Source organism: Passer domesticus, chromosome 1, assembly GCF_036417665.1.
Source record: "Passer domesticus isolate bPasDom1 chromosome 1, bPasDom1.hap1, whole genome shotgun sequence".
NCBI classification, from domain to species: domain Eukaryota; kingdom Metazoa; phylum Chordata; class Aves; order Passeriformes; family Passeridae; genus Passer; species Passer domesticus.
This window is the reverse complement of record NC_087474.1, coordinates 37,868,835-37,896,830: the sequence shown is the minus strand read 5'-3', so window position 1 is coordinate 37,896,830 and position 27,996 is coordinate 37,868,835. Positions and strand designations below refer to the sequence as shown.

General features: G+C 39.1%; 1 long non-coding RNA gene across 1 annotated transcript; it reads left to right on the top strand.

Annotated features, from left to right (window-relative positions):
- The first annotated feature begins 636 nt into the window (after window positions 1–636).
- Window positions 637–21,741, top strand: LOC135287716 (uncharacterized). The gene is made up of 4 exons (XR_010351274.1): window positions 637–759; window positions 2,766–2,834; window positions 16,202–16,284; window positions 21,648–21,741. It is a non-coding gene; the product is annotated as an uncharacterized LOC135287716 (long non-coding RNA).
- The last annotated feature ends 6,255 nt before the right edge of the window (window positions 21,742–27,996 follow it).

The following is a 27,996-nucleotide window of genomic DNA, read 5'->3' as shown; positions in this document are numbered from 1 at the left end:
GCACTAAGAGAGACAGCAGTAGTTTTACATTAATATTTCTGTGATTTCTTATGCACGAGGCAGTGCACAGCCTACAAACTGAGCGAGTGACTACTGGTACATTTATACAGAAAACAGAACAATTCCAGGAATTCTGATGCTACTGTATTTTGCAGTCACTTATTTATCTCACAAAGGTCACTAAAAACAGTTTACACTCTTGTGAGAAATTCCAGCAAAGGATTAGCACATTAGCAATGTGTTTATGCCAGAATGTCATTATCATCTCCCTGAGTCTGTGAGAAAGCTCCAGCAAAATAAGGGATTGTGATGGAATCTAGTGTAGTTTTAAGGAAAAAGAGTTTGCTCAGGATCATAGCCAAGCCTTGTAAAACCACTGGCAACACAGTTTGTACTGAATGTGGGCAATGAAAATGCTTGAACTTCATCCCGGTAGTAAACACAGAATTCATAGCACACCATGGTACACACTGAGGAATTTGAATGGAAACATAAGACCCACAGCAGCTTTAAGGGGAGGCTGAGTTCTGCCAGTCGAGTGGAAGGCAGAGTGTGGAATCACGGTGTGCCCCTTACCAGAGCCTGGTGTGGGGATGGATCTGGCTGCCATGGCAACCACGAGAGGAGCTCCTGCTCTTTGCCCTCAGCTGGAGACACTTGGTCCCCTGCTGCCTTGTCGCCTGTGGCCCTGTGGCAGCCAGACACTCACCCCACCTATCTGAAAAGAGCGGAGATCCGAGAGAGACAAACTGATCTCTGGTGGGTTATCAGCTCCCCCCACTAGCATGGGAGAATAGGAAAATTCAGGAGATAAAGACAGATTTTTATATTGACAAAATAATCATAAAGAATTAGAGTGTAATCTGCTTGGAAAAGACCATTTAGTCTAATTCAGGACTGCAAATGGAAGTATTTTTATGGTAGACATTGAATGGCATTGTGAAAGCAAAGAGGACAGGCATTTTCATCCTTCAAATGTGTAATTGTAATCCTTAACCTTAATTTCTCTAATTTCAGAGCCCCCAGTACAAGGATAACATATAATCTACCTATATAATCTTCATCTAATAATACTGATCTATATTCTTAACATCAACCATACCTTAGTGTATTTTAGTTTAGGAAAACACATAGAGCCTGGAATAATGACAAAAGTAGAAATGATCTTATCTAGAAAATGTTGTATTCAGGGATTAATTTCAATGAGGTTTTAATATAGATTTTATTGCTTTAATTTTAATTTTTCTGTTTTGTTAAATGAGAGTTGTTCCCTTAAGAACACATTTAGAAAGAGAAACAAATCATCTTACTAAATAATTTTGATAAAATGTCACCCATGACAGTGCTGAAATTTTGGTAGATGTTTCAAAAGATCAAATAATGTAGTGGCATGATCATCCCAGGTTTTCCTTTCAATAAGCAAAGGGAAGTATAAGGAGGCATCACAGAAGTTTTAAAAGAGGGAGGGAGAAAGAGAGAGAGAGAAAGCCAATGATACAGTGAGAAAAGTGAAATAGAAGAGAAGTAAGAATTAGAGGGCTGCCAAGTGAGTAATGAACTAGAGCCACAAAGACACAGGTGGGTGGCTCTCAGCTAGCAGCTACTGATGCTGCTCAGAGCACCTCTTGCCCCGTCCCCTGCCAAGGGATCTCTGTTGGGTGCCTGTTGTTTCTCACCCTTAAATTCTTAACCAGGAGGTAGATACCTCAGAATTAGGACAGAGATCCCTTCTTCAGATCACTCAACACCAAGATCTGCATTGTGGCATCAGTTTTCCTGGCACAGTGGTTTTAGAAATGTGAGCTCATAGAGCTGCAGCTGAAGTCAGTGTCTGCTGCAGGTGCTCAGCTGTCTCGTCCCCTATCCTTTTCCTTTTCCATGCACCTGCCCATGCAAGGTGCTCTGAGAGTTCAGTCTGAGTGAAAGAGAACTGAAAAGCTCCAAACACACTGTGGCTTCCATATCTCCTGTCCTGCTGCATTCCTGCATCTGGAATGGTGTTTGTCCTGTGTGTGACAAGGAGATTGTGCTGTACCTGTCTGGGTACTGAGACATGGTCAGGGACATATTTTTGTCCTTGGCATCCCTTCAGAGAGATGCAAACTGGATTACTCATGTGGGTAGTGTGGTAATATCAGTCCCTTAAATAGTTACATGGGGAAGTTTGAGTCTCTCATATATGTAAACCATTATATTTAAATATAAAACATCTCTTTTTCTTATAGTAAAAGTGTTCCATGTGGGCTTTGTTTATTCCCACAAAGGGGCCAGGGTTCAATTTTGATTTTCAATTTCAATTTTTTATTTTCAATCTTCAATTTTTCAATTTCTGATCACCAGAGTTCTGGTGATCTGAAAGTGTTTGTTTTGTCTTTTTTAACTGAAAACAAAAGAAGACTGCATGGAAATTTAAACCCCTCCCCTCCCCCGAACACCACTATTAAATTTTATTACTAATAACTCTTTGCATAATAATCAATATTTTGTCCTCCTGATTGTCTTTTCCTATAGTTCAGTTTTCAAAGGGCCTAAGTCAGACTATGCAGTCCTTATTACTGAACATGCATAATGCTGTCTTCTAAAATTCCCTGTAACTATTCAAATAGCAGCTCGAAAAGACAAATTGTCTATCACTCCAAAGTCTTAAAACAAAACAAAAGGCACCATATTGCCACTTTAGGGACACATTTGTTGCCTGCTGTTGCTATTATATATGTCATTTCAGTCCTGCAGTTAGCCATAAACTACATCTTTTCTTTTTCCAGAGAGAAATAAGAGATGCCTGAAGGGAAGCAAGAATGGAAAGCATCCTTAAAATGACTGATTTACAATTGGTAAGAAGATACAATATGAAAATTATAGCTTTCTGAGTGTGTCACGTGCCAAGTTTGCGCAATGCTCCTGCTTTTAAAAGCTGCCCCACAGGCCAGCGTGGTGGCTCAGAGGACAGCATGACAGCTGTGTGACAGGGAGAGGGCCCAGGTGATGGTCCCAGGACAGGCACGAAGCCCCTCTCGGGGGTGAGCTCATGGGACACCTCTGCTGCAGAGGCTGCTGCATACAGCCCCCTGCACAAAAGAGAGAATGCAGCTACCTACCTTTCTGCAGCACATCTGAGAGCGGAATGGAAACAATAATGAAGGTCCCAAAAACATCAGCTGAGAGAAAAAAAGGCCCCTGTGATTCAAACCAGAGGCTGTTTCAGGAAGTAAGCAGCCTCTTAGCATAAAATCCAACCCAAGTTCACGTAAATGAAAACCAATGCGTATTTTATGTCACTGTGAAAAGCAAACATACAGAATGCTATTTTTAGGCTCCTGGGATTTAGGAGCCTGATGTTAGTTAATCTGCTTTAGCTCCTGTGCAGCTTGGTCTCTAACTTAGGTTGTTAAATAGGATCCATTGCTGCAGCCTCTGCATTGCAGGGTAGTGTTCTGGAGCATCTACCCTTACTTTATCTGCAAGGTGTAAGAGGAATATGGGCATTTTGGGGTGTACGATTTGCATGGCTGTTCTTTGCCTTTTTACACTCAAAGCCAATAGTGAATAGACGTGCTGATTTGCTCTGCATTTTAAACAAAAAGCATGTCCATCCTGCAATTCTGGGGTGAATTTGGCCCAGTCCCAGAGCTGGTATGGTGTCTGGCTCAAACACCTTCAGCAAGTAGAGATGGATGATTGAGTCTGCATCTGAAGCTTACTCAGTTTATTTCATAATCTAGTAGTTTATAAAAGTCCTGCTACTTCCTACTAGCGTAAACAATTCAGGATTGTGTTGGACTGTCACATCTATTATTTATTAAAATGCATATCATACATAATTTCAAAAACTCCTCTTCAACACCTTTTGTGTTTTTGCTGTCTGGATTTTGCTGTAGCATGGGATTCCATATTTTTCTTTCATCCTTTATGAAAAAGCATTTCACTTTGTGTTCTGTTTGTTACCTGATAATTTCATTCTGTGCCTGCTTGTTCTGATCTTATCAGAAACAAAAATAATTCTTTGGTAGTGTTATTCTCCAGCCACTCAGGACTGCAGAACTTTTCCCATAACTTTCATGCTCACTTTTAGGATTAGCTACTTTGAATAAAGCAGAATCATCTGCATCTTTATTCATTCCAGATTTACAGTGGTTTGCAAATAATTTATGTATAGTACAGACGTCACATGTAGCCTGCCTCTACTGGGCATCTGTAATTTATTCCTGATATTTTTTGGATATTAATATTTAATTTGACATTAACCCATGAGAGGATCTTCCCTCTTACCAAGTAATAAACTCTAGTACTCCAAATATATATAGATTTTCTTTATTTAAAGATCTGTTATTCTATAGGGAGCTCCTGAAGCATGGAGCTAGCTGCAGCAGTGTCTCCAAGAAGCAAATTTGGTTTATTATAGCTATAAGTGAGCTACTCCACAGAGCTTTACTAATAAGTTGCACAGTGATTATCACTCTGGTGTTCTTATTTCCCCGTCACATGCTGGGATGGTTGTTTAAAAGTCTTGTGAACTTGTTTTGAAAAATGATCCTTGTTGCAGTAACCCAAGAGTATAAAACAGGGTGACATTACAGTTTGTGTGTCTCCAGCTTTAATTTGTATTTAATAACCTAGTTTTTGTTAAGTATATTAAATTTAGTTGACTTTTAAAAGAGCACCCACTGAGTTTTATGCACATGCAAATTGTATGTCTGTTTGCTATAGAATTAAACCCTCAATTATAATGACAATAAAGATGTAGTTATAGTTTTAATAATCAATTATCAAATAAGTATCCTGATTAGTACTTGAGATTAAGTTAGTGATTAAATATTCCCTTATATGGGAGCTTTGGGAACCGGTTGTCTAAAGGAGATGGATCCTCAAACCCAAAGAAAGAGTACCCGGATGCAGATTTATACTTAAAAAAACAGGTAAAAGAATTTGCTCTGATATTTGCACTTGTTGCCACAATGAAAAATAGCAGGTCTGTGTCAAGATTCCTACCTGTATCAATGATCAGTTAATCTGCACCTGGTAGTCAACTGTAAATGGGAATTCAGTGTTACTTTTTGAACTGCTTATGAGCAGTTCTGTAATTTGAGACAAATATCTTCAGTTTCTCCATGGGCAAAGTGGAAATAACAGACAGGTACTACCTATAGATACTGTAAAAAATGCTGGAAGGCATGAAATTGGAAGAGATAAACACAAAATACCGCTGGGCTGAGACATTACTGTGATTGAACAAAAAGCTTGGGGCACAGGAAATCAAAATAGCTGAACTATTTTTCTGGCCTTATTGCTAATTGGCTGCTGATCTTGGGTAGTGTCAGGTAGGAATTGCATATGAGACCTTCCTTACAGAGTGTTGAACTGCACACCTCTGTGCTCTATATTCTTCTCATCCCGTATCTTGGCCTATAGCGTGTTTTAGTGAAGTGCTTGAAAGGGAAGTTTGTTCACTATTTGACATTTTGAGCTAGTTTATTTTCAGTGCATTGTCAGAATTAAACCTCCAATGTTTTCTTATTTTTGTGTGCTGCTCAGAGCATCAATGTTTGCCTTGTTGTTTTCCCCCTAGGAAGATTGCCTTGTCTACTAATTTGAATGTTTTAGCCTTTTAATCTACATGGATTTTAATGAAAACTCTTTTGACTGTTAGTTCACAGATTTTCCTTGCATTAAAAAGAGCCTGAGGTTTTTTCCATTGAAGTAATTTTCCTAATATGGTGAGAAAATGCCAGCATCTAGAAGTAGTGACTTAAAAGGAATGAATTACTATTTGAATGAAAATAAGACAGGATACTAATTTTGATTTTACAAAACTTTTTTAACCAATAGTGCTAAAACACAGTAATAAGAACTCACATAAAATCTTAGACTATAGACTATACAGAAAAAAAAAAAACAACATGTAGAGATTTCAGATTCCTGGAGACAGCAGTAATTTAGATGGCAAAATCTAGCATCTGGGTTCGGGAGAGCAATGGAAGTGGGGAGGTGGAGTTACTGATTTTGGAGAGCAACAGCAGGAAGAAACAAACAAGCATTTCATGTAGGTTCCTCTCATTTAAAAAAAGTCATATCTGGAAAAGAGAGCTTGCCTTGTCTCTATTCTGGAGCCTTCAGCCTTACAGGTCCTTCCAGACCTTTCACTTCTTGGCAAATATTTTAAATTGTACTATCCAAAGAGGTCCCTGAAAGTCCTTCTTTCTCCCCACCAGGATTTGTTATCCTTCTCTGAATATAATACTGTATGAAACACTAATATTGAGAAAATAATAGGTTAGAAAATTTTAGAAGTGGACAATGACTTTCTACTTCCCAGAAAGGCACAGACTTTTTGTCATTCAAGCATTTGAATCTCTGCAAGAAAAACCTCACAGGTCTTAAGGTATTCCCAAAGGACTTACTTATGGTTCCTCTCCTCCTGATGGCACTTAGCAAGAATCAAGGCTTTCCAAAGCCTTCTGACTTGCCCATGGCCCTCTGTTTTACTGAGAGCTCTTGCCAGTATGCAGGACATATGCAAGTGAACAGGGACATCATTAATTACTGTAGCTTCACTTCAGGTTTCACAGATGCTGATGCCCTGGAACATCTGCCCCCTGCTAACTCAGACTTCTCCAGACACAGGAAGTTTGTCCTACTTTACAATAAAACTTCTGTCTCAAAGTTTAAGGATATCCTGAACATTTGTAAAAAATAAGGGATAAGGTGGGAATGTTTTTATGAAGATCCACAATCACCACCAGACTGTGGGGATAATTGAGTCTATGGGCAGAGAAAGATCCATTCTAGAGAATCCCCCACTTTTTTTATGTGACTGAGAGATAAAACAAATAGTGTCCAGGTTTCCGACATTTTTATAATTTTCATTTCCTTTTTGTCACTATGATTGCTATGAAGCAATAAATGTTTCAAAATGCTAGAGAAAAAGAAAACTAAAGATTTTCTGACCTAAAGTAATGGGCAGATAGAGAGCAAAAAAGGAAAAGGCAAAATCCTAATATTTAAGAATTCAAAGATTCGGTTTCAAATAAACCACCTGTTTTACCTAAGAAGGCAAAATATTCCTGTTGAAGTTTTTGGTGTTGAGAAGAAGCACATCATTTCAATTTGTGGGAAAGAGGATGCAAACATAAAATCCTAAGTGGAACTGCGTCAATTCTGAATTGTCATGGATAAGAGGAAATGATAGTTCTGTAATACACACTTACTGTGCAACAAAACTAGGGTTTTTTTCTTGTGATTGAATTGAGGCTACATTCTGCTTTTATTGAAGTAACTGAGTGTCATTGTATAATGGATATATCCCCCAATCTCTAGACCCTGGAACAGAGGTGGGTGAAATCAGTGATATATCTGCTTTCTTCTGCAGCAGCCTGTACATCTTTGTTGTTTTGGCAGCATCAAAAATGTATAGCAGATGCCATCTCCTGGCAACATTGTTTTTGGAAAGTAGCACTAATCTTACACAGCTTACATGCAGGAACTGATTTTTAACTATTTTTTAAAATATGCTTAATGTGAAAGCAAACTGTTATGTTCATGGAGTTTCATAGAAAGCAGTAACAGTTCAGTTAAAGGTCCTGGTTTTCACTTGGAATTCCTGATGGTCTTGTAGTAAAGAACTGTATAAAAGTTTAAACATATATGACATACATCTAAACACATATTTTAAAAATCTTAAAATTCTTAAAATGACAAAGTTTATAGGTAGGGATTATTTTTTTCTTCAGCTGCCTGATAGAGTTGGAAAGAGAACAAGCTTCAGGATTCAAGAGGGGGTTTTTAAGCTTATCTTCAAATTCTTGTCTAATTGTATACAGAAGAAATAGGAATCAAAGTGTAATATTTTAAAGAGATACATGTCTTGACTAGCAGAGAAATCTAGTACAGTAACATGGAATAAAAAAAAAAAACAGAGTTGAAGTGGGTAAAATGCAAACCAGTCTGATTTTACTTGGACGTATTTAGAATATTTTATTGCATTTCATGAATAATTATTGAACTTCAGAAGCATCTGTAAGTGGCAAACAAGTATGATAAAGCCACACAACGAGCTCATGGAAATGAGGTTCTGACATGCAGTGATCTGCTTTATTACACCAACAGATTGCCTGGCACTCAGCAGAGCATCTCCACGGAGTCTGTGGCCCTGCTGCTTTCACAAAGCTGAAGCAAAAACAATAGTGGTGAATCTTCCAACTAACTGTAATCTGTGTTCATTTTGTATTTTCAAGTCCTTTTGCACTTAATGACGTTAAAATAAGGAACTAGGAGTAGGTGTCTCTTTGCTCTATCTCTCTGTTTGTATCATCCTGTGTTTTGTGATTTCTTACACAGATTCACACAGGACACCAAACTGGTAAAAGTAAGGAGCTCAGAATTAGGCTGCAAAGTGGTCTTAAGATGTCAGGGCCACTGGGGCTTCAGGAAAAAAAGGAACTGGTAGAAAAAAGCTGACATTATGCTCCAGATCAACATTACTACAGTTTAAACAAGAGGAAAACTAAAAGTTACACACATTTTAGGACAGTGAGTTTAATCTCGCTGAAGCTTCTCCAGTGTATTTGATGTAACACATTGCCATTGTTTCTTCTGTTAAAGGATAAAAAAGTAGGTGATGAAAACATTTTGATGCTCAAAGATTTGATCATCCTACATCATTTGCACCCAATTAATTCCATGGCCTAGAAAATGAGCATTTTGCTCATTGCTGTCAGACATGGAAATTGCAGTCCAACACTGAAGCAGTAGTGGTTAAAGGGCTACCTTTAATTGCATCCAGTAGTAGGGTGCCTTTCTGGATTGGAAAACTGGATGGGAAAACAAAACCTCTGACAGCCAGGCACTCTTATCTCTTATCTACAGGACAGCACAAAACCTTGGTGATCCATACTTGAAGCAGGGTGAGTCTCTCCCTTGGAGAATCATAGTAACAATCATGACTGGCCCAGATCATGGCATGAAAAGGCTTGGGGTCTTTGGAGCAGACCCATCCATTTGGAATATCATATTCATGTACAGTAAATATATCTGTGAGGTACTTCCAGACCCAGGCAATCTTGTGCATTCATGCTTATGGCAAGCAGAAAACTGTGTCTCAGCTGCTGCAGATGGAATTGCTTATACTACATTTTAGTAATAAAGCCAACAAAGACCTGCTTACCAAAATCATACCTTTTGCAGTGGTTTTAGGAATTCTTAAAAATTTATAGTGCTTTTTTTTTAGGGCTTTATTTTGCTTGATTTTTATGTTATTCTTCTCAGATATTTTTTGGCAATGTTTTGTTGATGCAGCTGTATAGGGAACAGAGTCCCAGTCAGGGGCTGGTTTTGCCATTGTCGCCTATGTGGGAGCTGAGAGCCCGTCTCTCTGGAGCATCCCAGCTGAGCTGAGCGCTTCCCACCTCTCACTGAGCTTGTGATCTTGGTAGGGCAGAGACTGTTTCCATAGCCCTAATTGCTGCCTTTGCAAGGCTCCTTGTTACAAGTGTTTTTGCGCTCACTGAGGCATGTGAATCAAACTTGTCTGTGTTTGCTTCAGCCCCATAAACAGTGCTTGTTACAATATGGGCTGTTTGCCTGATTATTCAGAAGTCTAATCATTGTAGGCTTCATTCTAGCAGCACTCACACTGAGCTTGTTTTGCAAAGCCCTCTCACTACTTCCATTATCGTTTTAGTACTATGAAATTCTTTCACATCATACTGTTTTCAGAAAAGGAGTGGGAAAAAAAAATATCAGAAAAAGCCGACACCACAGAAACGGCTTCTTTGCACAGCACAGTACAGTACTGTTTTCCCAGTCATGCCCAGAGCTACTACAACTGATTTTGCTCTATGGGAAAAAAGACTGTTTCCCTTTGGTAATTCTCATCTGCCCAGTCCTGAGCCTCATTATAATCTCTTTTTCCCGGCTTAAGTAATTATTCCCTGGCTCTTAATTCCAAAAGTAGAATCAAATAATAAAACCTGGAAATTGCTGTCATTGATGTAGTGAGAATATAAACCAGCCATGTTTTCCTCCTGGAGGTTTTAACTTGAAAAACTGGAGCGTAACTGTTGTCATTGTCTGAAACTTCTGTAGCGGCTGGTAATTTACATTAATTAAGTATGCAAATAGATGACATAAACAACAAATTGGCCTCAGCGTTAACAGTTTATCTCCCACATTTTGAGACAAGCAAAGTGGTATAATGGTATGGAAGGGATCTAATTCATCCTAATTCTGATCTTCCTCTGGGAGCAGAAGGAATCCAGCTGGGCTGCTGGTGCTGTCAGTAATTTTGACACATGGAAGATTTTGGTTTTAATATAATTTCAGCTAAAGACTGCTTGACTTGTTTTTTTTTTTAGCAACATTTACAGCAAAACAAATGTGATGAGAATTAGGGTGTTACTGGTCAATCACATTACCTCAGACATGCAGAATTCCTGTTTTGTAAGTGGAAACAACTTTGTCATTTTTAGGAGGCATCAGATTAGTGCAAATTATCTGTAGTGTTCAAGAGTCTTGGTTGCAGTTTTTATTGCTGTGAAAGGACTGTCTTGTTGGAGCTCCGGAAATTAGTACTTGGAGTTATTGATCCATTTTCTCTCTGGCCATGGTAGAGAATGTGTGTCAGAAAAAATTTATAACAACAATATTCATTTATCTTTAGACATACTCTTCTTTTACAGCTAAACAAAATGAATAAAGAATGTATTCATATTCAGATATCTATGTGCATTCACCACAGTTCCCCTATAGATCACTCTTTCCTTTATGTTCCATCCATTTTTCTCTCCCAGAAGGAGGGATGCCACAACCTGCCTCAGCCCCCAAGTCCTGGCTTGCTTCCCCAGCTGCCCCATATTGTCCCACAGGCCATTTGTTCTGGTCTCACGCGTTGCTCATCTTTCAGTCATGTCATGCATGCTGTTTGCTAATTGCATCGTGGCTAACTAATCTGGGTCTCTCACTTGTTTGGGGTGGGGGGGCCACTTCTGCCCTGCTCACAGGCCTCTGCAACATCCCTGGCAGTGCAACTGTGGGTAGAGGACTGAGCTGTGTTTCATCAGAAACACTCTTTTGGCTAATGCATTTTCTTTGCAGATCTATTTCTGTAACTGTATAATGCTGAACATTGCTCTTGTCTTCATACCCATACACGTTTGCTGCATATGAATAAATGGTCGTAGAGCAGAGCCATGCACTGGTGCTCTCGTTGCCTCCTCATCTGCAGATCAATGCAAGTTTTAAGTCTTTGAAGTGAGATTTGCTTATTTTGACTGGCTGCATCATTCATGTGGTTTTGTATTGTCTCTTCTAAGTGGAAGTGAGACCTAAGTGCAAATTCTACATTCTGAGGTAAGAATGCTCTGTGCTTTGCCAGTACCTTTGTTCATCAGGGCACTGGCAGAAGCCAGTAGAAAGCAAACCCAGATAAAAGCATATTCAGTACTAAAAAAATCATCACAGGTAATAGCTTGGCTCCATTCACAGCCTTTTAACTTCAAATATAAGATGGAAAAGTCTCATATTTAATAAGGAATGAAAAACAAAAATAAACACAGCTGTATTCCGCAGTCTTTATTTGACCAAATTATTTACAGTTGCAAATATCCTAAGCCTTTTATTATTAAACTTTGCTATTTTGAGGCTGATAATTTTCTTTACATAGCTTTCTGCTCAAAAAAACCCACAACAGAATAATTTGATCCCATATGCTATCAGGAGAAAATAAGGACTTCTCCAATTATAATTCAAGATTGTTCTTTAGAGTTTTCAGATTACAAGATGTGAAGACAAATGCAAGTTATTTTAACACTGCTTTGGTATTGTGTAATTTTGGCAAGTTACATATGAGCTCTACAGACTTCAGCAATCCTGTCACAGACTAGGGTTTTTAAAGACCAGTCCTAGAGAATTGCTGTGTGACCATTGCACAAAAAAAAGCATTCTTAAATAATCAGCTATGTTATAATTTCATGTCAAAACTGCAGACATGGCGAATTTGCTATGATTGCACTGCAGCAAGAACTACCAGAAGAGTCAGGCAGCAGCCTGGATTTCAAGGAATTAAATTTCAACAGAGTGTCATACTCACATTTTCTTGCTCTAATCTAGGCTTGTTTGAAGTGATGATATCTGGAGAGAAAGGCCTCAACTTCTGATACTGAAGAAAAATCAGTGTCGGTGAAGTGCAGGCTCAAGTGATAGGGCAGGCATGAGCTTCTTCAGAGAGGAAAGAGCCAAGGAGTGTCTGCCATTTGGGACAGGCAATTCCTAAGGCTGGCAGGCTGATCTATTTGTGGTTATCTGGTAGCATATAAGAGCAGCTAAGCTCTGTGAAAGATGGAAGGAACATGGCCATGGACTTACTTTTCCTTTGGTTAGATTAGGAAAATAGCTGTGCATAAGGCTCTATTCATATGGAGATGCCATTTCTGCTTAACCTCAGATTCCCACTGCTTGGATCTTAGTTAATTGTATCGTGGTCTCTTTGGACCATGACTCTAGGCAGTGTCCACGGGGAGCACTGCTGGAACATACATTATTGTTCGTGCAGAAGGTACTGAAATACAAGTCTTGATCCAAAGAGATCTGGTCCAAATCCTACCTCTTCCAAATACTGTGTGGTGGCGACCACAGAGCCTTGAATCATCTGGTTCTCCTAAAGGGAAGCTGGCCCTGTGCCCAGTGAACCACAATGACCTCCTAAATAAATGATGCAGTAGAAAACTCAGTGTTGAACTGTACCACGCATTACTGGCCTTGCAGACTTTACATCATGCCACTTTCATAAAAATAATAGACTGTGGTTTTTAAAAAAGTATTGGCATGCATGTACATTGACAGCCAGCTTCACGGGAAATATTACATCTCTGTATTAAAAAAAAATAAGAAAGAAAATATTCTTTAAAGACATCTGTGCTTTAACCCATCTTGGCCTTGTGAAATCTTTAAGATTGCAGTGGAATATCTGAAGTCTTTCTTTGGTGAGGTGTAATGAAATCTTTATGCTGAGGTAACTTTCTTCCTTAATAGCATGGTGGGAGAGAATCCATTACGTTTTAAATCTGTCTTTGTCTCTGTGGAGACATTTATTTTAAAGTAACATTTTAATCATGGCTTCTGCCTGTGGGGAAAAAAGAAGATACCCAGAGCTGAATAATGCATGTCCAACTACCAAAGGGGATGCTCTATTAACTCTGATTTACATATGACTGATTGTTTAAATTTGTAATATCACCATTCAGATGGCATTTTGGAAAGGTGAAGACCTCATTTAGGGCACCCATAATTCAAGGAGTAAATGAACATAGTTTAATAAACATTATTTGAATGTATACATTCTCAAAATAAGGCTGACTTCCACCACAATCACTTTAAAAATAAGTTAGCTTCCAGCATCCTTTTCCTACCACTTGGGCTTAGAAATTATTTGCCTGGATGTTTTTTACTATGCCCATTTTTATAGACTGTGGGCAATTTTGGGGTCAGAAATAACGCACATCAGCAGAGATTGTGAATTTAACAAATATCATTATAGGCCCCCATTTCTCATACCCATTTTCTTTCCAGAATCAAATAGTTCTGCTCAGTTCAGTTTGGCCACTCGTCTTGAGTTAATGGGTCTATTAAGAGGAAGAGTGTTCCTTGATTAATTTTTCAGTGGTCTCTCCTGGCTTTTCGGGGCTGTGTGGATAGGGGGAGGCATTTTGCCATTCTGGCAGTGTTTTTGTATCAGGAGTGGGGTGTGCCATACCTGGGGAATGCCTGGTTAAAGGCTTCCCCTTTGATGGACTGGCACTGCCTTCAGTGACAGCCCTTCAGCTCCAAGCCCTGAGCTATCCACTCCTGCCTTTGAGAGTAACTGTGCCATCCAGTGCCACTTGTGCTGGGCAGACACTAACAGTGCCACAGGCACATATAACCTAATATCTTATTCAGTATGCTTGCACAGTAATCTCAATGAGAATACTTTCAGGATTTTTTTTACGAGCTAGAAGCAGTGAACACTGTTATAAATGCTAGCATATAACACTCTGAGAGGAATAATTGCAGCACATAGTTACTTATGTTAATACTATCACATTATCTTGTGATAGCTGTGCAATTAAATGAGTCACCACTACGCCAAAATCTCATTTGTCTCCAAGCACTCTACAAATATGCTGCATTCACTGTCTGTGCTTCGGTCTGATAGCTTTTTAGTCACTGCATTCTCTTTGTGTTTGGAGAACAACAGAGCTGTAGAGCCTTTGAAAAGATGGAGCATGCTGTTTGAAATTTAGTAATAGAAGGATATTAATCTAATGAGTGGTTTTCCCAAAATGTATTTAAGAAGACACTTTTCTGAGCGATATTTATACAGCAATGTCTGAACCTTAAAAGAGTGTTTTAAGAACAAAAACAATGTTGTGACACAACAGTCTGCATCCTATTTATCCTCCACTCTGACTACAGCCTGTGTACTCCATATTCCACTGAAGCAAATCCCATTGGCACTGTTTTTAATTTTCAGATATTCACAATAATACATGCATAACTTTTGTGCTGAGCAATACTGGAACATCCCAAAAGTGAGCGATTATTCCACTTGAAGAGCGGTCAGCTCTTGGTTTCTGGTAGGAAAAGAAAAGGGACCTAGCAAACAGATAGGAAAAAGCTCATTGGTGTTTGGGGAAGCACATTTTAGACAACAAATATCATTTGTCCCTTTTGTGTTACAGATTTTTGCTGAAGAGATTTTATTGTAAAGGGGGAAGAAAAGTGATAGAAAAGCATTCCTTTTCCTTGCAAGGAGTCACTTCTGTTTCTTTTCCTAATTAAAATCTGCAGTCTGATTTTTGCATACTTGAAGACATCTCTCTGGCCTGAAAACACAACTAGGTCTAAATGTGGGTAGAAATTGCTCAGCTTCCACCTAAATCACTGTGGAACTAGAGCACTGCCTCAATGCAAGCGAGAGCTAAGCACAGGCACAACAGCTCCTCTCCTGGCTGCTGTAGCAGCTCAGAAACGAATTGAGGAAAAACAAAGAAAAACAGAATTAAACAGCGCTTGAGAAAATGTTCCCTATGGCCTCAGGACACCGTTCTGTTACGGTCAGATGCTGTTAAGGTTTAAGAAAACAGAAATCAGGAGTGGTACGTTTATACCCCAGAGTTTAATTGTGACCTTTGGTATTTAGGCAATATCTTTTCCCAGCCCAGGAATTAAATATAGTACAGAGAGACACTCCTCAATGTGACATCAAGTATCGTTCTTCCCCTGAAGAAATAAATGTGAATGATGAAAGCAGGAATGTGGAACTAAAAGTGTTACTTCCACACTTGTAATGCCAGCTAGCACTTGTTACCAAACTTGTGAAAATAACACGATTTACTGTAATAGTTTACACTTGACTAGTGAGGTATAAAATATCTTTATCTTATAGCCATATAAACTATGGTTAAATTAGGCTGAAGAGACACATAGAGCAGTGCCCACAAAAGGATTAGGAGCACAAAAGCATTACAAATACAAGAGGCAGAAGCAGAACATCCTGTTCAAAATATATGTTGAATAGAATGGAAATGAAAGGAATTAAACTAAAAAAAGGATGAAGCAGCTCACCTCTTGGGTAAATCTTAATCTGAAAGAGAAGTTGATTTAGGCTGAGGCTATACAAACCCCTTACTTCCCTGCAGCATTTTGACTGATAATAAAACAGGGACTCTAAATGTGAGAATGGTAGGAGATAATGTGATTAGTGTGATCACTCAGATTTTTACCAGAACAACAAAAGCTTTGATTGAAGTAGTATAATTGTGTTTGTATGTTCTCACCTATCTAATTATTTACATTGAATACCAGAAATTTTTAAGGCTTGTTTTGCTTTATTTTCATATCAGGATTACTCAGAAGTCTGAGGTGAGAGTATTCTCTATGCTTGTGTTTGAGAGAGATAGAGATATCAAGCTTTCCTTTCCAGGTATGGGAATTAGAGTTTCAAAATTAAAAGTAACAAACCAAACAGCTGAAAACAGCCTGAGCTGAAAAAAACATCTCAACTGAATTACACTTTTCCCATTTCCCTGATGTGATAAACCTTACACTCTTAAAAGATCTGTCTTTTAAATGGAAAATCAAATGGAAAACCTCAGCGCTTTGGGTTTTTTTATACTTCATGAAATATTGAACAAAAAAGAGGTCATAAGCCATTTTGTTGACTTTATAGGTCTCATGAGACTTCTTCAGGCTCTCTTCTTGTTTGCTGCTGTACATCTGGAGTGAGACTCATGCAGAGACAAGATGGCAGGTGTAAGTTGCTCTTGGAGATGTAATACATTTTCCTCCACAGCATGCAAGACAAACACTTCCTCTCCTGTTTGCACCAGAAGGATAAAAAAAACTTTGGGCCATGCTCTTGCCCCCAAAAACCAAATCATTTTTTTTCAGAAGTTCCAGTATGTTTGGGATTTCCTCCTATAAACTGAAATATGCAGCTTCCTTTTCTTGGATTTAAAAAAAAAAAAAAAAAAAAAAAAGTTACTACCATGGGAAAAAAAAAAGATTTCACATATTCTTCTATAATTAATTATTTAATGTTGTAATTACGTGTCTAAAGAAGGAATAAGCCATGGGAAAAATGAACATAAGTAAGACTAAGCGTGCACTAAAATTAAAGGAATCTATGTCTATAGCAACAGCAACCAAATTACTGAGGAAACGTGGCCACGGTGAGCTTGTGAGAGGCAGAAGAAAGTTGTAATTCTTCCTGAGGTGGGAGCGGCTCGCACCGCCCTGGCCGGCCCCGGCTCTTCCCAAGCCGGGCCACCGGGTGCCGCTGCAGGAGAGAAAAAGGAAATCTGTTCCGCAAAAAGGAAATGTGTCCCGCAAAAAGGGAATGTGTTCCGCAAAAAGGAAATGTGTCCCGAAAAAACGAAATGTGTCCCGCAAAAAGGAAATGTGTCCCGCAAAAAGGGAATGTGTCCCGCAAAAAGGAAATGTGTCCCGCAAAAAGGGAATGTGTTCCGCAAAAAGGAAATGTGTCCCGCAAAAAGGAAATGTGTCCCGAAAAAACGAAATGTGTCCCGCAAAAAGGAAACGTGTCCCGCAAAAGGAAACGTCCCAGCCCTTGGCCAAGGACGAGGAACATCGATTTTCATGGTTCCGCACTCGCGCCTGGCTGAAATAGTGTTTTCCCTACTAGTGCTCATGCAGCCTTCTTGTATTAAAATTCTATAGAATGAGTTATTAATTTTACTGCTCTTGAAAGTTACTGAGGAGAGAAAATATTGTTGTAAAATCTGTGTGTGACTCACATTCAGCAGAAGGGCAATGCAAGAGTTGATGGACTGAAATTATTTCATTTTGCTTAGAAAACCCTCAAGACTTCACTATGTAATTCTGTCACAGTTAAATCTCTGTGGTCAGGTCTGATTTCACATTCTTTTAATTTGTTTGTTTTCAAAAGAAACTTCTCTAAAACACAGCTGTCAGCACTGCTGATTCTCCTAATATGTTTTTCATTTTTTGCACGTATTCACCAAATAGTTTAATTTGAATAGCTAAAATCCAGGAGGGGAGCCCATCAGTCTTAGCACTGCTGACCTACTCAGCAGCACTCAGACCAGCTGGAGAGAGATTCACTCCCTCTGCGCTGTCTTACCTGAGGCCTGATTGATTCTCATTTCATTGACAAGTTGGTTAAATTCCCCAAGAAACAAAGCAGGGTTCTGGCAGAAACGAACAATGTGCAGATGTTATTAGAAATTGTAATTAAAAAGAAATTCCTATGTTATGAGGATTTGCCTAGGAACCAAAAGGCAGTATCAAAGCATATGTTTCTGCTGTATATTATTAGACTATTATGTACTATTGAAATATGCAAATCATGGCTATTAAGAAGAAATTCAAAGAAGCAGCCAAAGGAGTAGAAAGTTTGCAGGTGGCATGCCGATTGTTTCAAGATGCTGTACCAGAGACTAACAGCAAACACTTACTGCTTATCAAAAAAGACTTTAAAAGGACCACACGCACACAGAAAGCTGGCATGACAAAACAGAAATGTGAAAGTAGTTGTTAGAAGTAACAGTCAGTCTTCAAAACGTGGAAATTGTGTTGAAATGAGGAAAACAGAAAAGAACATAAACTCTTATACATTTAATATAAAGCCTTTATAAAGTGGGCCAAAAATATTTTGAGGAATAACTTGTGATAAGCAAAAGAGTGAATAATAAAACTTGCTCTAAACACATCAGAAGCCTGAATTGTGCCAGACAGTTTATAGGCATTCTATAATGTTTGGGCTATAAAAGAAGTATTTAAAAGAGATAAGCCCAGAGCTGAAATGCTAATTGAATTTTTCACAATAATGTTCTCCGTGGACAAGCTTAGGCATGTTTCAACAGCAGAATATTTTTTTGGGTCCAAGTCAAAGAAAGTATATCAATTTAAAGTGTCAGAGAAGAAATTTTAGATTAGACAGAACCAAACTGTAACAAATCAAGTAGATTATATCAGTTTTCAAAACACTTCTAGAGGAAGTCTGATATATGTGACAAATTATTAATGCGATGTAACTCGACATGTAGATTGGCCTCTTTTCCAAAGGAATGGAATGTGGCAAATGTGATGTTCATTTTGTTCTTAAATTCAGTGGGACCTCAGGAATTACAGCCCAATAAGCCTGGCCTCCTGTATCAAGTTGATAAAGCTTTTTCAAAAGAAGGGTATAAGACACAAATGATTAGAGTTTATTGAAAAATTCAGCACGCAAGAGAATGAGAATGATTTGGATGATACATTATGAATGGTACATCATAGATGGGTTTCCTAAACCTTTAAGCAAAAATCTTTCATTAAAGCATGCTGAAGAAAGCAAGCATGAGATAAATTAAGTTTTCTCAGGTGTCCATAAAGAATGGAAAGAAAATCTTCAGAAATCAGGATTAGGAATGAATGGGTAGCTTTCCATTTTCACAATGACAGGGCTTTACTTGTAGATGTTCTCCAAGATTTGATGCTTACTCCCAGGCTACTACATATTTTGAATGTTTTAGAAGAGAAGTAAATAGAGAGGTCACAAGATCAGCAGATGATGCAAACCAAGAACCACTTGTGATGGGATGCAGGATATTCTCTCAAGACAGAACAATTTGGCAATAAATGGTGGAAGAAATTCAATGTTAAATACTGGAAAATACCCATGGGGAGAAGAAAAGCCGTCTTATGCTTATGCAAGTGCAGTTTTAAATAGGTTATAACAACTACAGAAGGAGGTGTCTGAGTCCTTCAGGAGATACTGTATGCAAATGTCAGATTAATACTCAGCAATAGCAAACAAACAAAACCCCAAAGTATTAGCAGAAGGAAATTATTAATAAAACAGAAATCAGGATGCAATTATAAGCATGATACAATTTTAAGATCCAGAGTTGCAAATCCGACCCGTATTTTGAAGACCATACATTGTTCTAGTTGGACTTATTAAAAAAATATTGTAGAACTAAAATATATAGTAATGATAGCAATAAGTGTGGCCAAAGATCAGGAATGGCTACCACAAAAGATGGAACTTAATAGAGAGGGCATACTTTAACTTGGATGAGAAACATCTACTTGAGATATGAGACAACAGAGGTTATGAAATCATTAGTGGCATGGAAAAAGTGAATAGGGAGGGATTCTCCTCTTTCTGTCACAGGGTAAGAACTGGGCTCCCTGAAATGCCTCTCACAGATAGTAGGTTTGAAATCAAAAGAAGAGAGTAGTTTTTTGTTTTTAGTTGCCGTGGAACAGTAGCCACTGTCTCAGCAGCAACTCCTGCTCTACAGAGACTTGAAAAAGCCCACAGAGACAAAAGAACATTAGATAAAGAGTTAACTCTACCTCAGTCAAGTATAAACAAATGTGGTTGTCAAGTGTTTATGAGAGATAGACACTAGCTCAAGGAGCCTTGTTTTGAGAGGGGACTGAAATCTGCAGACTTGAGGAAATGATGTGCTTGGTTCATCTAAGAAAGGAGTCTATTGCTTCTCGTGTTCCTTTGTATCCCTCTCATTTACAGTAGCCCAATCTCAGCCAAAAGTTATGATTTTCCTAAGGAAACACGGAGAATGTTTTCACTAAAATCTTAACTGTTACTTCTGAATGGGACACATTCCAGCTAGGTTTTGTGATTTGTAAGTCAGTGGATCTGGTCTGAGGTAGCTTCAACACCCAACAGACAGAACAGCATGCTTTCTACAGCAAGAGGCACAAATAGGCCCTGCCACAGGATCTCTCCCATCCTGGACTACAAGCCAGATGTGTGACTTATCAATTCCAAAGGTACTGTCTCCTTCCATGGGAGCTCACAAGAGACAGGGAGCTTTCAGCACTACAGTCCTGTTGTCTTTGCTGCAAAGCTAACTTGAGTTAAAAGGACACATCTGTGCATTTTTTGTGCAGGGGCTTTTGTTCAAGACAACATGAAAGGCGTTAAATATACATTACAGTTTAACTCTTCAGTGAAAACAGCTCCTACAGCCTAAGTATCAGTGCTTTCCCAATGTGTATTTCTGCATAGCATTTTCCCTTTCCCTTAGAGTAAACCTCTACTGTGGACAAAGGAAATGCTAGGCACTGTGAGGTACAGGTTGCAATGACTAAATGAAATTAAGATAAATGTGTGCACAATCAGTGCAGGTGACTGTGAAATTTCAGGCAATTCACAAATCATTTTAGATACAGTAGTTCAGAACCATGTACAAGCTAAGTCCTGGGGGTTACTTATATTTTTACAGATTTTCATCAATTTGTAAGGATTAGTAAGTTATTGCTGGGACTTCTAGCTAATCAAGTATTTAGTTATGATAGCAGAGAAAGAGTAGGATGGTATATGAAATGGCTTACCTCTGACACAGAGAGGTCATCTGGTTTTCTTAATGACACAGTAAAGCCATAAACTTTATTGCATATGAATCTGTTAAACTCTAGTGTGTGTGGAATGGGAAATAGAAGTGCAATATCATCAAAATCTCTGAAAAGACTTTTATAAGGTCATGATATGCTGACACCAAGTATTTTAATTTAAGGTTAACATCTTCTAATAATACATTTGATAGCTATAATGAGACTTTCAATGGAAAAATTATTTAACTGTTATATTTAACTTTAAAAATTATATACCCCAAATGTATTGTGGCATATATTACCACTATAAATTAAAATTAATGTATACATTACATGGTTGTAAGAGAAAAAGGAGCATTTTTTGATTAATGGAATGGTAGTAGCTCTGTCTCCTTTCACTTGCTCCTGCAGAGTGAAAGATGCTATGAATATGAAAGAGAAACAAACCAGTGAGAGGTTTAGCTTCTCAACTTCTCCTTTATTTCTGTCATGCAAGCATAATATATTCTGTACTAGTTTCCTGGGAACTTCAGAAGGATGAACATGAAAAAGGAAAAGAAAGACTGTCTTTCTAAGCAGCCTTTGTCTAGAAACCAACATTCATATTAAAAGCTGAACTGTGTTATTTCAAGCTTTAGCATATATACCTCACCAAATAAGGGACCAGCCAACTTATGTAAAAGAATAACCTGCCTCTGAGCAGAACTTATTAGCTTGGGCACAGTTCCACAACAGCGTGTCCAAACTGCTTTTGGATTGAATGTATCTTCCATTTTGCACCTTAGAAAATGAGCTGAGCTATTCCCCAACTGTCTCCACCTGACTACAGAGACATGCCTTCATCATGCAGCTTGGACCAAGGCCCTTCCCCAGCTTGCTGACACAAGTTGGCCGTCGACTGCTCTTACTTCCCAGCTGATGTGAGGCAGTTGCAGCACGATGAGTTCAATACTTATATTTACAGGAAAGTCATTAGATGTGCATTAAATGAGCACTCAAGAACACATAGCTTAGTTTCTGAATTTTGTAGTCTCCTTAAAAAATTGTTGTGTGAAAGTAAACAGCTCTTTCTGCTTGTTTACTGCCTTAAAATAAGGATTGTCTGGAAAATAATTGCAGTTAAAACTGAAAACACAAAAAGGGCAGAAATTCCTGTCCTTAGCCCCACAGATCAGTCATCCCCCTGTAAAACTGGCTTGAATAAAATTTAGGAACTCTTCCCTGAAAAACACACCTTTGTCTGAGGAGCACCTGTAGTTCAGAGGAGAAGGACCATCCAGCAGGAGCTCTGCTCTGGGGAGTGGCTGTGTCACACTCAGTAAGTGTTGTGTTTGGCACTACAGGGAGTGTGCCCCTTCCCAAATCCCCAGCTCTTGAGTGCTTGCCCTTCAGCCTGCTCTGCTCCTCCCTGGTCTCCCTTCTCAAAACCCAGCGCATTTTATCTGGCGTGCATGTAACAATTTCAGCATTATGGGAACATTGTATAACTATGCAATTGCATGCTACAGAGGAGCTTGATGAAGGTCCAAAGCAGAGAAAGCTACATAAACAAGGGAAATATTAGAAAGACAAGTAAAGATAGGGTTCGGCAGCCAGAAAAAAAGAACAAGTACACCCCTCAAAACCATAGGAAAAGAGAAGGGGCAAGGAGGAGAAAGAAACAATAAATAGTTTAAATATGACATTGATTACAAAGTTGCTTCATTGTTCATGTTTGGCAGTGGAAGAGGAAGGGGGAAATAGCTTTTTGGAATGTTGCATGAACATTAATATTGATGGCCTCATAAAAGTAAATTTGGGTTCCTCAAGGGAGAAGAGTGCAGACACTCCTTTGCCATTTAAAGCTGAAGTTCATGTGGAGGAGAGTCACAAAACTCTTCAGTCTGTGTACCATGAGTGTTCAACAGACCAAATATTTTTGGCAATGTGCCTGCTTAGATGAGTGTGTTAGTGCTGCCTGCTGGGTTATGTAAGGGGGGATACTGCAGCAGAGACAGTGAAGCAGGAAGCCTGAAATATTCCAGAGGACCAACTGGGATTTCCCCTGCTGCTATTGTCACACCAGAGCCACTATTTTTAATTTAACTAGTGAAAATTAATTTACTTGTCTTATTCTAAACTTAGTCTGCTACCAAAAAAAAAAAAAAAAAAAATTCAGACAATTCTAGTGGGATTTTAAACTTGTTATAGTTTTAAGCACAGTAATTTCCTGACTGGAGGGGAGAAAGCTGGAAGACCAAGCAGCACAGACACACCGTGTCTGCCTCATGCAGTACTGTGATGCTCAGTAATGGGGGGAAATACTTGGCTATGGTACAAAGGTGATAGAAAGCCAAGTGAAGCTGGCAACTCTGCTAATATAAACCAGAAAATAGCCAAAACTCTTGAGGGGATGCATCATAAAAAAAAAAAAAAAAAAAAAAAAAAAAAAAAAAAAAAAAAACCCAAACAAAAAAAAAAAAACCAAAAAAAAAAAAAAAACCAAAAAAAAAAAAAACAGAGAGGGCAATGTGATGTAATTAGTTATTACAGCAGAGGGATGGGAACCAGAATGCCTTCATTTCCAGCACTGTCCAAGTTACACACTGAGAACACAGTCATGCCAGGTACTAAATATCTTCTCACTTAGGCTCTTGTCTATTCAGGATATTGTTGTATAGCCTTTACATATTTACCTGCTCTAGCCAAACATTTGCACTACAAACACCGTTCAAAATGCTCCTCTCTTGCAAGCTAGAGGCAGACACTTTGCAGTGTCATTGTTTCTAGGATAAAAGCATTATGTACGCAAGCTAAAAGTTTTAAAAGTAGTTGCTTGAGAATCTGGTTCCAATAAGATGCATTGTCTTTTTTGATATTGCCTTTTTTGAGTGGTAATATATGCTGCAGTAACATAAATCCTGTGACACATCTCTGCAGGGTGTATTTGCACGTGATAAATATACAAAACAATATTAGCTCTACCATGGCTGAGTCGCTGATGCAAAGACACAGTAAAAAAGACAGTGAAGTATAAAAAGTCATGCATTAGTCACATATGAAGCTAGAACTAACAGTTCCTGGACCCTGACCCAGTGTACTTTTCCTTCGGCCAAAGGGTAAATTTGAGTGTAAAACAGACATAAAAAAGTTTAAATGTGTCCATGGTTACTTGAATTTCAGAGTTGAATACTCGACCTAGGAGAGACATGACTTCAGAGATGCAGAGGAATGTGGGAGAATGTGATGAGAACTGATACATTCTGAAAAATTAGGAAGTGGCTAACAAGTACTGCAATGCACTTACAAATAATTGCTCTCCAGATACTTATAATTTGTTCAGTGATTTCCATGGCATATCCCATCACAATCCCTGGCTCCAGTCCTGATATCTCCAAGTCCTTTGTCTAGTCATTCCTTCTTACCTCTCTCCTCCTGTGAGTGTCTGTCCGAAACTTCCCTCTTTTTTTTTTTTTTGCCTCTCGATCGTCATGAAAGCCAAGACCACTGGGGAAAGGAAAAGACCCTGTTCTGAAAATCCAGGTCTGTCTGGTCCACCAAGCCAAATTATTGTCTACGGGTGTGTTTGCTCAACTCATGGAACACTGCACCCAAGAAGGGGCAGTGTGCTCTCCTTCACCTGCATCACCTAGCAACGCTACTGCTGGAATTTCTCCACCCTTCTGACTTGGCTGGACTTTCTCTCTGGAATGACCTTCTCAGTGGTCACCACTAAAAGACCCTCCATTCACCGTACATCAACCACCATGACAGATGGACTGAGATGGGAGAAGGTTTCTCCCTCAAGGACTGAGACATGCGACCCCTACATGGAAAAGCTCCCCTCTTCTTCCCAAAAGGACTAAGACTGAAATCCCCACCGTAGGGTGAGGGAGGGTATGCGTGGGGACTGGAGCAAGTTTTGCAAGCGACCACTGGACCGAGAAGACAATGGTTCCTGCCTACGACATCTGCTGCTGACGACACCAGTTCCTGATGGACTACTGATGGGCTCCCTGTACCCTTTATCAATAGACTATTTTGAACTGTGTCCCCTTCCCCCATTTCAAAAGGACTATAAAAAAGGTTAGAGCTGACTGATACCTTGGAGATCTCCCCTGACGTGAAGACGACAGGCCTCTTCGTCGACCGGACTTCGAGGGACTTTGTCATCCGCACGTCTGGTAGCTATATACCTCCTTGCCCTCTCTCTCTTCTTTTTCTTTTCCTTATTCTTTCCTCTTTCTTCATTCCCCTTCTCTCTAACGCATCTTTGCTATGGCTATACAATAAAAGTATCTCTGTTTTGATTTTACTACAAATCCCCTTGTCGTGTCCGTTTTTGCACCTTGAGATCAGTGAAAAAGAACCTTCACGAATCACGTCCTTAGGATGGATCGTGTCACCTCCTGATCTCAAAATCCTACAGTCTGTCCACTATAAATTATTGACCCAGTTTTTCTCTTTTTCCCCAAGCTTGCAGTTTCTTTTTCTACCAGATTTTCTTATCAGTTACCTCATATTTTAGCTTCACACCCATTTGTACCTTGCACTTCTCTCAGGCAGTTTTGTCCTCTATCTGTAACAAAAAGAAGAAAAAAAAAAAAAGAAAAAAAAAGATAATATAAAACCCTAGAAAAATAATCTCTTGGTCCTGATAGGTAAAATCCCAAAGCATCAACTGTAGTTAGGAAAAGCTGAGAATGTTGTTGCAGTCTTTGGATTTTCAGGTGAAAAATGCAAGTGAGTCCATTCTGAGCACTGATGAAGAGATTTTCCAAAGACTTGGACCCTGGCCAAACTTGGTGTGCTTTTCACTGAACACGGGAACGGACATATTCATTGCACAGAAATTGTCCCCGTACAAATTTCACATTTTCCAAGATGAGAAGTGCTGCAGCTGTTCAGAGAAAAGGTTGTGATCAGACACAAACCCGCCGTAATGGTAAAAGAGCAAACTGTTAAAGCACTGTGAAGTTACAGCAAGACAATGTAGGGTATTATCCCAGAAAGTGCCAGACAAACTTTCTCATAGCTGATGCTATCAGCACCACGTCTTACTGCAATTCACACATAGTAAACTCATACTTTTTCTGTCATAGTTAGATTTTATGTTTCTGAAACACATTGGAGGGTGATATTTTTCTTGCATGCTTATGGCCAAAAAAATCCTGCTGTTGATCCTTGTGATTTACGTATCAGTTTGCCATTTTAAAACAAGTGCTGTGTAAACAACAGAGAGATTAATATAATGCTGTGGGAAATTCTAACCCATGCAAATGCCAAGGTTTCATCAGACTTTTAAAGCCAAGGGCTTCAGCTACATCTTTAAAATAATTGGCACTTCTTTCTCTGTACCCCTGAGTCTGCAAAATATCAATTGCCTTATATGATGCCCCAAAATCTGTCAAAACATTCTGGATCAGATACTCAGCTCCTGGAGCACTAAAACTTCAATATACCAATTTTATGTGTATGCTGTGTTTTGTCTCCTAAAACTCCTGTCTTTTGTCATTATAATTTACACTCTTGTATATTCAGCTTGCAGACACCGTTTCTGTTGATCACTTAAAACTTTGGCATGACTCTGAATAAAACATGCAGCATTTTGTACTGCATATCTGATGTGGGTTAACTAAATGGTGTTTGTGCTCCTAGAAATCAAAATCCAAAAATGTACTTGTGCTTAATCATTAATATCTATTTAATCAACCATTAAACTACTTAACTATGGGATATGTTTAATCAACCATTTTCCAGACCAGAGAAATATGGTTTTTATATGGTCAATCAGTCTGTGTGAGATAATGCGTATTTTTCAGTTTTCCCAAGATACTTATTTTAAATGGCATAAGGTTTTTCTTTTTTTTTTTTCTTTCACCTGGAGTATCACAAAGTGCTAGACAAATTATAGCATTTAGCAGTAGAACATATCTGTGGGGAAACATGGCAAACAGCGACAAACAGGAAATCTGTGTGCCATTTAAAGAGAGGTTTAAAAAACAACAAAAATCCCCCAGACTCCAACCCAGGATCAGATTGAAACTATTAGTATGATTATCTCCCTGGATGTGAATCTTTGACTCACCTCTTACCATTCTAATATTTTAACTGAATAATTAAGTTTGATCAAAAAGGACAGGTTTGCACTGAGGAGTCCAGGCTCCCTACAAGCTCTGCTTGAGTCCCTTGCTCCTGACTTTATTTATGGCAGAGGCTGCTAGGTGAGCTCAGTTCTGGGTTGTTTTGCAACGTGCATAATTATGCTGCAAAATACAGAATTACTATTCCCTCTGATTAATAGTTATTATTGGTTGAATGGAGCTTTACAAAATATAAATTGAAATACATTCATTTCCATGCAGGCTCTCAAAATCAAATGGATCTAACTGTGATGAAGACAGAGTCTGTCCCCATCTGGGGCTGTCACCCATCTGGGGCTGTCATCTGGGCTTTGAGAAAGGTTTTCAGGGAGGAGAGAGTGGTGCTGTGGACAAGACACTGGAATGGCTCCCTAACACAGTGGTGCAGCAGCTCTATCACATTTCTGATGGCACCAGGCAGTTTTGCTGCATGTGCATATCTCTGCTTCTGAACTGAGAGCCTGTGTAGGTGAGCTCCCAGGACAGTCCTGGTGCCAATCTCTGATTCCTGACCAGGACTCCTGAGATTCCCATTCCTTCTGGATCCCACTGCCAAAGCCTGCAAATAATACAAAACCCTCTGCTCCTTTTGTCCTGATGTTTTGACACACAACTTTATTCTCCCCTGGAAAGCCTCCCATTCCTTCTTGCTTCCCAACACTCATCCTGCAGCCCTGCAACAACCACAGGTCTCCCAGTGAAGAGCACAGAAGAGCACCCTGCTCTGTTTAGCCTTTGACCTGTCCCTGTCTAACTCTCCTGCCCTTCCCTGCCACTCTTTCTGCTGTGTCCATCCAGGTGCTGCCAGTCCCCCACCTCCTATACCGCTTTACCTTCTTCTTTGCTGCCATGACCACCTAAGGATGGTGGCCTGTCTATGCCATGCCCACCTATTCTCTCCTTCCTGCCCACCAGGCAAGACTTAGCCCTTCTTCTGATAGCATGTCACAGGAACAGGTTCCAGATGTGCCTCCTGGGAGTCCTCTCTGAGAGCAGTATTAAAAAATTTATT